A 12,446-nucleotide genomic window follows, 5' to 3' on the forward strand; every position below is an offset into this window, starting at 1 on the left:
TCTTTCTGTAAGGTTACTGCTGAATCTCCGACAGCGTGCATCCGAAGAACAGTTGTGCAACATATCCGTTTATCCCACAAATCTCTCGTGAACTGACTAAAACGAAGAAATAAGAGAAATTTGAGGTCATACGGAAGTTTGTCAACAATCCAATCGTTCCTCCCACTCTCCCACGCACAGTTCGTGAAGGAAAGAACTGGGGGGGGGGGGGGGGGGGTAAGGAATGACCATAAAGTAGAGTGCGGGAATATAGACGTGGACGTACGTTGTATGTCATTGCACGAGCACGTAACAATAGAGAGGTAGATGTATCCAAGAGAAATCAAACGCATAAGATCAAAAGAACAACACAGTGATGAAAGAAAAGTGTGATTTCAAAAGATGGAGGAACATAACAAGTGAGTAGAAGCGTAAGACAATAGATTTTAGTCAATTGTCACGATTTTCTTTTCCTTTTCTTTTTACTGTATCGAGCGAACTCGAACTGAAATAAAACTGTCGAAACGATTTACTCTGATCGTCTCGTACTAGAACGCGTCTCTGTTTTGCGTTCTCCCTCGTCTTCTCCTCAACATCGTAATAAGCACAAACTCCTGCTACCATGACCCACCACCTGCGACGCTCCAGCGTCGAATGCAAGTCTCCAGCGGCACGCGGCGCTCTCGCGAGCTGAAGACGACGGCGGCGGCCGAATGGTGCCGAGATGTGCCGACGCGGGCCGAGCGGCCGGCGCCGCGGCTTCAGGCCACTTTCCCGAGCAGATCTGCGCGCTGCGCCACCGGTGCAGGACGTGTCGCCCACAGCCACTGTGCGTCGGCTGCTGCGTGTGACGTGCCGCGAAGTGACGCGACGCGCCGCGCCGCGACTTGACAGTGCCGACCGTCGGATCACAACCCAGGGGTCGCCACAGCCGCAGCTTAAAGCATTTGGTGCTTAGGGTGAGTACATCGCAGCGACTTCTCAGTTCGCCCGCCTGACCGCTTTGTTTACCTTAACGCTCTCTTAAGTGCAACGCACTTTCTCCCTCACTTAAGTGAGGTACTCAAGTTTCCCGCTGAGTTACAACAAATATCAGTGTTTCTGATGCCAGGAAGAAGTAAAACTGCGAATCATTTTTCCAGTGTAGTAGAACTACTTTCTTATTTTGACATGTGGAAGCTGTTTTGCACCTTAAGTGATGGGTTATTTAATAGGAAAGGCAGATCTAAGGACTGATTGTTTGTAAATCTGATAACTGTAATGTGCGAAAAAAATGATTGTTGATAGAAACTGTTATGGAACTACTTTCTTCCTGTGTTTTAATTATTACATTTTATCATTTACTCCCTTTCCGCAGTCTTGTTTTTGTGTTGCCTCCATCTGAAGGACAGTGATCGAACTCGAGTGAAAGTCGAGCTGTAAAAGACACCGGTATGAAAAATTTTGTTATGGTCCAGGAAGATTGAAGTGAATCAAGACTGAAACAATCCCTGCCTCCACCTGTAAGAAACTATAGAATATATTTCCGAATGTAACCAAATAAAAAGCAATGAGACAAAAATTTTCATTACTACTATTACAATTTTTAGTTGTAAACCCAATAACCAATTTTTCCCCGACGTCTTTCCATCTTCTTTCAACTCTACAGCTATCTGTATTACTTCACCACAGCTTAGAGTCACAACATTGAATACTAGATCCGCATCGCTACTTTATTTTTAACCTCTCTACTTTGCTTTTAGCATAGTGTCAAAAATGTTCAAATGTGTGTGAAATCTTATGGGACTTAACTGCTAAGGTCATCAGTCCCTAAGCTTACACACTACTTAACCTAAATTATCCTAAGGACAAACACGCACACACAGGACTCGAACCTCCGCCGGGACCAGCTGCGCAGTCTATGACTGCAGCGCCTAAGACCGCTCGGCTAATCCCACGCGGCTAGCATAGTGTCCACTGATTTACCGCACCATTACCCACACTTTCGTCTCATTAAACGCGGACAATACACTGATATAATGGCCTTATTTCTCGTTTCCTTGAGTGCGTAATTCGTGACACGCGTCATCAATTGTTACGACAGACTGCATCTTATACTACGCCATCCTACAGCAGTATGTTCTGCCGCTCAGTGCTACAGCTACTAGAGGACATTCAACGACATTCTGCTTCAGTCTGGAACAGCGCGACTGCTACGATCGCAGGTTCGAATCCTGCCTCGGGCATGGATGTGTTTCATGTCCTTAGGTTAGTTACGTTTAAGTAGTTCCAAGTTCTAGGGGACTGATGACCTCAGAAGTGAAGTCCCTTAGTGCTCAGAGCCATTTTTGAACTCTGCTTCAAAATTAATTGCTGTCATAGTTCTTCCAGTGACAAAAGAAAAACCGCAGTGTACCAGAAAGTGTTTACTCTTGGTGTCAGCCGAATTGTATTGCGCTGTTCCCATTCCGTTGTCACCCTGTGTATGCCATAGTGATGTAGCAATATCGGATCAGGATTCGGTGTACGAGTGGACTAAATGTTTCACCTGATGTCCTTTTCTGCGATACTGTCTGCTGTAATTGATAATGTGTCTGATATATTTCCCTCATTTAGTCCGTATTGTAATAGTTAACCGTCTATGCATCGCCCTTAATCGTCCTCTCATATCGTGATTTCTCCAGAACTACAAATAATTTTTAACATGGATGACAGTAAAGAACTCTAAGAAAGTGTTTTAGAATTTGTGTGTGTGATACAAGAGATCAAATATTGTGTTGAGGAATCGTAGTTCACGTCTTCGATTGTATAGTTATGTAATATGCTGCCTTGGGCAGTCAAAATGTTGCCTCTCCTCACTAGCAGAGCAGTAACGATTTAAAGAAAGAGTAAAATAACATGGGTTCTATGACGAGACCCAACTGAACGGGGACTGTGTGAAACAACGGCGACTGGTAGGAGGATTTGAGTAGGTCGCTATGAATACTAGTTTTTTTTTTGTGCTACAGGACATCTTAATATCTACTTAGAATTCACAGACATCTTTCTCCATCTTGTTGCTCATCCGATTTCAGCGCCTCTAAAAATTTCACCCTCGATCTCTGTCAACAGCGAGTAGTACAGGAAGCTGGCAGCGCTATTATTGCACATTGAGGGCAATGTTTTCGCATAAGTAACTAAATGCCAGCTTGCCACCTGGCGGTGGAACAGTTGTGGTACAGTACAAGAAGAGCGACAGGAAGCGAATATGTACCTGTTCCAATTATGAGACTTGATATCTAAGAGCTTGCGGAATCAGATGCTTCGAAAGGTGAACGACCTCATTTCGTTTCCATGATCCAGACTTACAGTCCAGTACAGTGCAGTATTCACATGTAAACAGCTCTCGCTGGACTAAGAATGCATCTTGCATTGGCTTTAGAATAGTTGCTGTACACGAAACTAATGGGGCTCACGCTGTCAAAGCGCTGTCGAAGTGTCATTGTGCTGTGGTACTGACATCATTTCAAGAGACTTCATTATTGTACGTGCCTGTGTACGTGTGATTCAAACTTTTTGACAAATTGTGTATATAAATTCCAAATACGATTAAAGGTAAACTGCATTAAAAATAGAAAAAAAGTGAGAAATGAAGCTGATATCAAGTTGCTTTATCTTCTTCAGTTTTAATGCTGATTGTGCTAACAACGAGAGGAAAAATCAGTGGTGATCAAAGTATGTGATAAGAGGTAATAAACGAGAACCATCACAAGTACTCGTTTACAAATAAAACGAAACCCATCAAGTGAAAAACTTTCTTAACTTTCAGTACGCTTAAATTTTGAAAAACCAAACGATACTGCCTAATTTATCAACTTCTGTAATTTTAGCCATTCCAGCTGAATTGCAAATGTGCGCGTGTGGTATAGCCGTTACTGCGGGTATATCGAATGATTGGAAAAACGAACTGCTCAAAGCCGTGACAACTGCTGTTAACTTAGGGCATTGTGCAGTTTAGCATGCTGAAACGTCACAACGCAGGTGGATGCCGACGAAATGATTGTCAAGCAAAAAAAAGGAATAAAATACAGTCTGTAAGTGTTGCTATTTTTGTACAAACTGATTGTGCTTTTATTCGTTGAGGTATTCTGATTCTCGCACAGATATATGTTTGTCTGTAAATGGAAACTAGTTCTGGAGAGACGCGACAGTTTTAATATGGTTGTATTTTAATGTTTTTAAATAGTATATAAATTTTGTTGAAAATTACTGTCTTAAATTATTAGCCCCTCAAAGGCTCTGTCATAGTGAAATTGCCACATCGGTACAAAATGAAAAGAAAAATGACGGAAATTATAGAATTTGTGGTGTACGTCCCGTTAGCGTACATGAAGGGTGCTGTCAAGTATCACGTCGGAGAGCTGTCATCAGCATCAGCTGCGCTGCAGTTAAGGAACAGGAAGGCGGGGCTGGAGTTGTGCGTAGTGCACGCCCACCACTGCGAGTCCGTTCCCCAACCTCCCTCCCCCGTCTGCAGTGGGTGTCGGCCGCGACTGATCGCAGCGTCGGAGACGGCTTGTGGCCGGGCGACACTGACCTAGGGCAAGCCGCCGGCGACCCGCGACAGCAGCAGCAGGGGGCGCGGCGCAGAGCGGAGCGGCTGCGAGGAGCCGGCACACCGGTGCAGAGGCAGCGGCACTACAGGCTGGTCGGAAAGTCACACGCATCAGACGTAATCAGGTGTACACAAGAATCTCGTTTATAGTGGCTACGTGAGACCGCTTGTAATCCGGATTATCGAAAATCTGGATAATCTTGAAATATTTTATGAAACGCTAAAACTCTTATATGTAGCGAAGCATATGGTTGGTTAAAACTCAGCTGAAAGCTCCCGAAAACGAATCACATACGGAAAACATACACCACTGGCCACTAAAATTGCTACACCACGAAGATGACGTGCTACAGACGCGAAATTTAACCGACAGGAATAACATGCTGTGATATGCAAATGGTTAGCTTTTCAGAGCATTCACACAAGGTTGGCGCCGGTGCCGACACCTACAACGTGCTGACATGAGGAAAGTTTCTGACCGATTTCTCATACACAAACAGCAGTTGACCGGCGTTGCCTGGTGGAACGTTGTTGTGATGCCTCGTGAAAGGAGGAGAAACGCGTACCATCACGTTTCCGACTTTGATAAAGGTCGGATTGTAGCCTATCGCGATTGCGATTTATCGTATCGCGACATTGCTGCTCGCGCTGGTCGAGATCCAAAGACTGTTAGCAGAATATCGAATTGGTGGGTTCAGGAGGGTAATACGGACGCCGTGCTGGATCGCAACGGCCTCGGAACACTAGCAGTCGAGATGACAGGCATCTTATCCGCATGGTTGTAACGGATCGTGCAGCCACGTCTCGATCCCTCAGTCAACAGATGCGGACGTTTGCAAGACAACAACCATCTGCACGAACAGTTCGACGATGTTTGCAGCAGCATGGACTATCAGCTCGGAGACCATGGCTGCGGTTACCCTTGACGCTACATCACAGACAGGAGCGCCTGCGATGGTGTACTCAACGACGAACCTGGGTGCACGAATGGCAAAACGTCATTTTTTCGGATGAATCCAGGTACTGTTTACAGCATCATGATGGTCGCATCCGTGTTTGGCGACATCGCGGTGAACGCACTATGGAAGCGTGTATTCGTCATCGCAATACTGGCGTATCACCCGGCGTGATGGTATGGGGTGCCATTGATTACTCGTCTCGGTCACCTCTTGTTCGCATTGACCGCACTTTGATCAGTGGATGTTACATTTCAGATGTGTTACGACCCGTGGCTCTACCCTTCATTCTAACTCTGTGAAACCCTAGATTTCAGCAGGATAATGCACAACCGCATGTTGCAGGTCCTTTACGGGCCTTTCTGGATACAGAAAATGTTCGACTGCTGCCCTGGCCAGCACATTCTCCAGATCTCTCACCAATTGAAAACGTCTGGTCAGTGGTGGCCGCGCACAATACGCCAGTCTCTACTCTTGATGAACTGTGGTATCGTGTTGAAACTGATTGGCAGCTGTACCTGTACACGCCATCCAAGCTCTGTTTGACTCAATGCCCAGTCGCACCAAGACCGTTTTTACGGCGAGAGGTGGTTGCTCTGGGTACTGATTTCTCAGGATCTGTGTACCCAAATTGCGTGAAAATGTAATCACATGTCAGTTCTAGTATAATATATTTGTCCAATGAATACTCGTTTATCACCTGCATTTCTTCTTGGTGTAGCAATTTTAATGGCCAGTAGTGTATGTAGCGTAAGGTACACTATTTTCGAAATCGAAGTGTATTGTTGGTTGAAACTCAGCTGAAACCTCCTGAAAACGGGTCACATACGAAAACATAATAGATTTTGGTTATATATAACTTTTTATAGCGAAAATCAACAGATGACGATTAATAATACATGTCAAAGAAACTTCTGAATTTTGGAGAGTGTACAAAAATTGTGCACAGTTTCATATAGTATGGTTCTGAATTTCGGACAGGATTATATCACAAGGAAAATTCAAGATTTCATTTGTATAGGAATTTTGTTTTATTAGAAAAAGTAATGTTGGGATATTCCATTTTGATTACAGTAATGACAACTTATGAATACATTGCGACTATCATTTGTAGTTTTCATATTTTTACGCCTTCCAGTCATGTTTCTCGGTCTCAGCACACAGTTCGCGTACCCACCGCAAACGCCTTACACACATAATAGACACATTCCTCATCTGCACTGTCTTCATCATCCGTCGAGACAAGGGAAACAGAACTTTGGAATCCTCAGTAGGAGATAACTCCCAAGTCGATTTCTTTGTCCCCTATTCATTGTAGCCATCTTTGTATTCTTCTGTCTGGCCTTTTGGGTACTTGATGTTTTCCTCTTTTTGAAGAATCTCCAAGTTCTTCATAAACTGACCTCTTGCATTTTAGCTTGTCTTGAGCTGAAGGCTCTTTCTAAAGCACATTTCTTGCTACCCTACAGCTCAGTTTCTCTTCCAAGTTTCCTGCCTTTACACAATCTGAAAGTGTAAGGCTTCCTCGTATTTGCCTCTGTCGAACATTTTTTTTCCTTCCAGCCATCTCCTGAAACGAAATAAAAAGGGGAATTTTTACGTGGGCCTATTAGTTAGATAGTCGAAATCAGGCACCCTAGGCAGTATCCGAAATTAGGCACCTGTACGACATGAGAAACGTGGCTGAACTACCGAAGCATGTAATGAATTATTGCATTTAAAAACTACTCACAAGTTTCATTAAATATGATATATCACTAATAAATAGGACTAAATCAAACAATGGAAACTTCAGGTAGAAATATCAACAAAGTATGAAAAGACACATTTTTACTTACGGTAAAGAAGACACTTTAAGTTGTAGACAGGCAAAATTAAAAGACACTTGCATAAAGCTTTTGGCCACAACCTTCATCAGCAAAAGAAAACACGCAACATTCATACACACAAGAAAGCTTACTTCATGCCCACAAGATCGCCACCTCCAACACCTTGTGTTTCACCTGCCTCGAGATGACTGGGTGTTTGTGTTGTCCTCATCATTTCATCCTCATTCATGAAAGTGGCGAGATTCGACTGAGCAAAGGTTGGGAATTTGTACGGGCGCTGATAACTGCGCAGTTGAGCGCATCACAAACCAATCACCATCACCATCATCCAACATCTTAACATCTTTTCCCTGAATGCAACTATCAAGTGGGATGCAAGCAGCAATCTAAAGGGGTTGGGGAAGGGAACCGATAATAGTGTACGACGGGGGGGGGGGGGGGGGGAGGAACGCTGTCTGGCGGAATGTGCAGGAGCTAGAATGCCCGGAAGGTGCAGCGACAGGAGGTTGTGCTTCAGGGAGGTGGGAGGGAGGAGCGAAAAGGAGAGGAGCGGGGAAAGATGGGTGGGTGCCTTGACAGAGGGCGGCAAACAAAGAGGGTGGGAGACGAGAATAGGAAGGAGATGATAGGACAGAGGGGGTGTAAACTGTTGATTGGAAGGTGTGGGGACAGTATGCCACCGTAGGTTGAGGCCGGGATAATTACGGGAAAGGATAACTCCCATCTGCGCACTTCAGAAAAGCTGGTGGTGGAGGGGAATGTCGGAGGATAGGAGGATCGGAGGATTTGATTTCAATAGCTACTTCACTGCCCCAACCATCTGGATCTGTAACTTATTCTGCAGCCACGCATGTAGACCATCATATATCGGTACAGTTAACTGAATGTACTGGAGGCTGGCTTTGGAGCTTTTGAAATAGGACGCTTTTTAAATTATTTGGATGAATGTACTGTATTCTATTTCCCCTCTCTTTAAACGAACTAAACCTCATTTTTTTCACGTTTCTTTCGCTGTAACTATGCTCAAACACGCGGAAGGAAGAAAATGACGACAGTTACCTTGCCGTGCACTGCATAACAGCTGCCGGATTAATGTGAAACAGCGGCAGCGGCGTGACGTGAACACGGTGCCGTTTAGACGGCTGCTGGACATGTGTGCTGAGCTTGGATGGCGTGATGGAGATTTAACCCACACTCCTCTCTCAGTTCAAGCTTTTGTTACTCCTTACATATCCATCCTTTTAAACGTCTAGACGAGTCCATTTACAATATTCTGAAGGGAAAGAGCATGGAAAATCCTGTAGTACTACAGCTAGAAAAGAACTGGCCACTGCCATTAGGACAGGTTCCTCTCCGATTTGGTAACTGTTCTGATATCGGAGTCATAAAATTCCATCTTTAGGCACTTGTATTGGACGCTCGGAATAGTCCAGAAGTAACAAGCTAAAATTTTATGAAGAAATCAGAAAAGATGAAGGCATCCAATTATTTGGAACAACACGCGGCATGTACCAGGACCACCACCAGTTTCTGTAATTAGTAGTTACCTTAATACCGCTGCGATCACAAGTGCTCTCTTTTCTGACGAGTGTAGCAACAAGTCTAATGATTCCGAAATCGGTACAGTTTGAGCACAGGAATAAATAACGTACTTGAGCGGAAAATATATTTCGCATAATACATATATTGGAAGCTGTCAACCCCAGAGCTTTCTCCGTAGTTGCTGGAGCAACAAAATTCAAATATAAATTCCCACGCCCGGGTTCCCGGGTTCGATTCCCGGCGGGGTCAGGGATTTTCTCTGCCTCGTGATGGCTGGGTGTTGTGTGCTGTCCTTAGGTTAGTTAGGTTTAAGTAGTTCTAAGTTCTAGGGGACTTATGACCACAGCAGTTGAGTCCCATATTGCTCAGAGCCATTTTTTTTTTTTCAAATATATTATTCTACTTGGATTTTACCAGAAAATTTCAGGCTAGTAAGTGCTAAAATGAATCTGTCAATAGTTTGAACAACGTTGACGTATCTCAACCACCAATAGTGCCTACATGTTGCATTCGGCATCCCTCGTCCTCGAAGGGTGAGCAGTGCCCGCTCATACGACTATTTTTGGAAATTTGTGGTAAGAACTATGGGACCAAACTGCTGGCTTACGCACAACTTAACCTAACTTTAACTAACTTACGCTAAGGACAGCACACACACCCATGCCCGAGGGAGGACTCGAACCTCCGACGGGGGAAGCCGCGCGAACCGTGACAAGACGCCTAAGACCGCACGGATTCCCCGTGCGGCCGTACGACTATTATAGACTGGTTCAGCCATCCCTTGTCAACCAATCAGTTGAACCGATAGCGTCGTAAAAGTTTCCAGTCTCGTAAGATCGAAAGTAATAAGTTTCTTGAATTCGACTTGAAATGTTCTCTCCCGGAAATTTAGCAGTAAGTCTTTGCATGAAGCGCAGTGTCTTTTTCTGTGGCCGTTTGTGCACGATATTGTTGAGCATTTGTGTCAGGCTCTAGTACTGATTAGATATTCCCGTCACGACTCGTTCAATTATACTTTTTACACATCCAGTCAAAGAAGTGGAGCACCCTGAAAGGGAAGAAGGAAACGTGAACTCCCGAATTGAGATGTTACATGATGTCGTTTCAGTGGCTACAAAATCGAGTCAAATTTACGAAGAACTTGGCAGTAGAGCCCACTAATCAGTATGATGTTGCACACCCTCAGACTTCCATGCTTGCTCTAACTAGGTAGAGAAGGATGCCATGAAGCCATCACATCCTCTCTTGAGAGACGAGACAAACTCGCCCACAGGTGTTCTAGCTGGTCTTCGATAACCATGGGACTGGCGCTGGGACGAAATTGACGTCCGAGCTAGTTCCACACATGTTCCATCAGGGACAAATCTGGGAAACTCGCCTGATCACGTGCGTCCCTCAACATCATGCAGACAGTTCAAATAAGCACCTGCATTTTCCTGTTGAAAAAGCTCATGATGATGCTATCACATGAGAGATAACACTTGAGGACGCAGGTGTCCGTGACGTACTGTTGTGACGTCATAGTTCCCTCAATCACCGCCAGTCGTGTCGTGATGGCATACCCGATGCCTGGCCTCACCGTGACGCCAGTCGTAATACTGCTGAGCTTCTCCAAAACTTTGGAAGAATGGGCCTCTCCCAAGGTCGCCAAAGACGGTCATCTGGGGTACTGCTGAAACTGCATAGTGCGACGACTTAGCACCACTACAAACAGAGATGTTTGTATTATGGTGTTAACGGAAACCTAAGCACTGGACGGTAATTCCTTAATCTGGCTGTTGCTACCCTCCGACCAAAGGGGGGGGGGGGGGGGGGGACGCCGCAGAATGTTGCAATGTTGCAGATGTTCGATAGCAGGCGCAAATGCGGAGGGGTTTATGACGTGCTTGGTCGGTAGAACAGTGATACTACCTTGTTTTTAGGCGTCGGCCACTGGGAGCTTGATGAGTATGTCTGTGCTCACGTTACCATGTAGTCCAACATCGCGCCGCTGTCAGGTCCGAATGCCCCATAAATCTGGGTATTGCGTGATTCGACCAATCGACCGAACGGAGACCGACAATGAGGCCCCTTTCCAACTCCGTCAATTGCTTATAACACAACTGCATATCCTTCACAGTACTCACTCAACATATCTTTCTCATGCCTTATGTCCGCTACCTGGTCTGGTAACAACAGTAAAATCTAGCAACACTATTGCAGTCTGGTGACCGTCCTACCTCTCACAGAGAACTACAACTCTGTTGATTTACATAACATCCGGTAGTTTTTAAGTGTACGAAGCTAGATTGGCATCCGACTATGCCTTGTGGTTGCTTTACTTTTTTGTGACATCTTCCAGTAATCCATTTTCGTAATGGTCACTCACTGATTAACAATAACTGTTGAATGCTTGGCTCATAATTTGAAGCACTAAATGTAGTATGCTGTACTCATTCACCCAGGCAACATGTGCCGAAAATCCATCATCCAGCAGAGCCTTCAGAGATGTGGAACGAGTTACATAATAGCACCCATTGCCGACCGCTTGGCCAAGATATACTGACAGAGAAAGCTGCTACTAGTGGAAGTCTATTCACACAAATAATTACGCAAATTTCTTATGCTTTATATTATGTATACAGAACGAGTTGCGCAACGCAACACCCTTGTTGTCTCGTCTATGTTTCTAGTGGTTCGGCAAATACGCAGAGTTCGTGTAATTTTATTATCCACAGTCAGTCACACACAAAACGCGACTGAATTTATATTCCGTAACTACCAATGACATCTGTGAACGGATGCATGAAATGATTAACGTGATATTTCGACTACCTTCCGTTTTAAATTTAACAGTGCTGGAGCACATTGCTCTTAATAACCGAAACTTTAATATTATATTTTGAACTTCGGTCGCGAAAGAAGCAATAAAGCAACGCTCGCTGTTTTGTTTTAAATAGCAACGCTCGCTGTTTTGTTTTAAATAGCGTAAAAGTGCCACAGACACTTTCGAAATGATACAATATGTTCACGGTAGTCAAGCAGTGAGTGGTGAAGACGTTTTTAAATGGTAGGCAAGGTTTTGTGATGATAGAGAGACCGTCGAAGATGATGTACCTCCAGGAACATTATTGATAGTTCGAGTCGAAGGTAATGTTCAAAAAGTGGCTGAAATTCTGGAAGTAGTCGTTGTGCATCTACCGAGCTAACTGGAATTTCTAAAACAACTGAGCATCACATTTAATTTCGGCAAAAAAATGTCGCTTTGTACATCGCTCACTCACTGATGATCAGGAAGATTGCTGTGTGGAACACATGTTATGTGAATGTATATTATTAGTTTCTAACATATACAAGAGTTAGATAGTTGTTCTTCTTTGATATTTGTTTTATGGCAGGACGTGATATATGAAATCGTTACATATGAATGTTGTCCATCCTGAATAGGTTCTTGTGGGAATTTTTCGTATATTCTGCACATGTTATCCTGATTTCCCATATGCTAGAGTAGAAGCTCGTTATGATATTCTACATACAATTCTATGTTAGGTACGTGACAATGCATCTGTTGGTTTTATCAAATGATTA

At 44.2% G+C, this 12,446-nt stretch overlaps 1 protein-coding gene across 1 annotated transcript in view; it reads left to right on the forward strand.

Annotated features, from left to right (window-relative positions):
- Window positions 1-803: 803 nt before the first annotated feature.
- LOC126263323 (serine/arginine repetitive matrix protein 1-like) overlaps window positions 804-12,446 on the forward strand; it is a 550,556-nt gene continuing 538,913 nt past the window's right edge. The window contains exon 1 of the mRNA XM_049960412.1: window positions 804-938. The gene's annotated coding sequence lies outside the window, so the exon portion shown is untranslated. The remainder of the gene's footprint in view (window positions 939-12,446) is intronic.

The sequence above is a fragment of the Schistocerca nitens genome, chromosome 6, assembly GCF_023898315.1.
Source record: "Schistocerca nitens isolate TAMUIC-IGC-003100 chromosome 6, iqSchNite1.1, whole genome shotgun sequence".
NCBI classification, from domain to species: Eukaryota; Metazoa; Arthropoda; class Insecta; order Orthoptera; family Acrididae; genus Schistocerca; species Schistocerca nitens.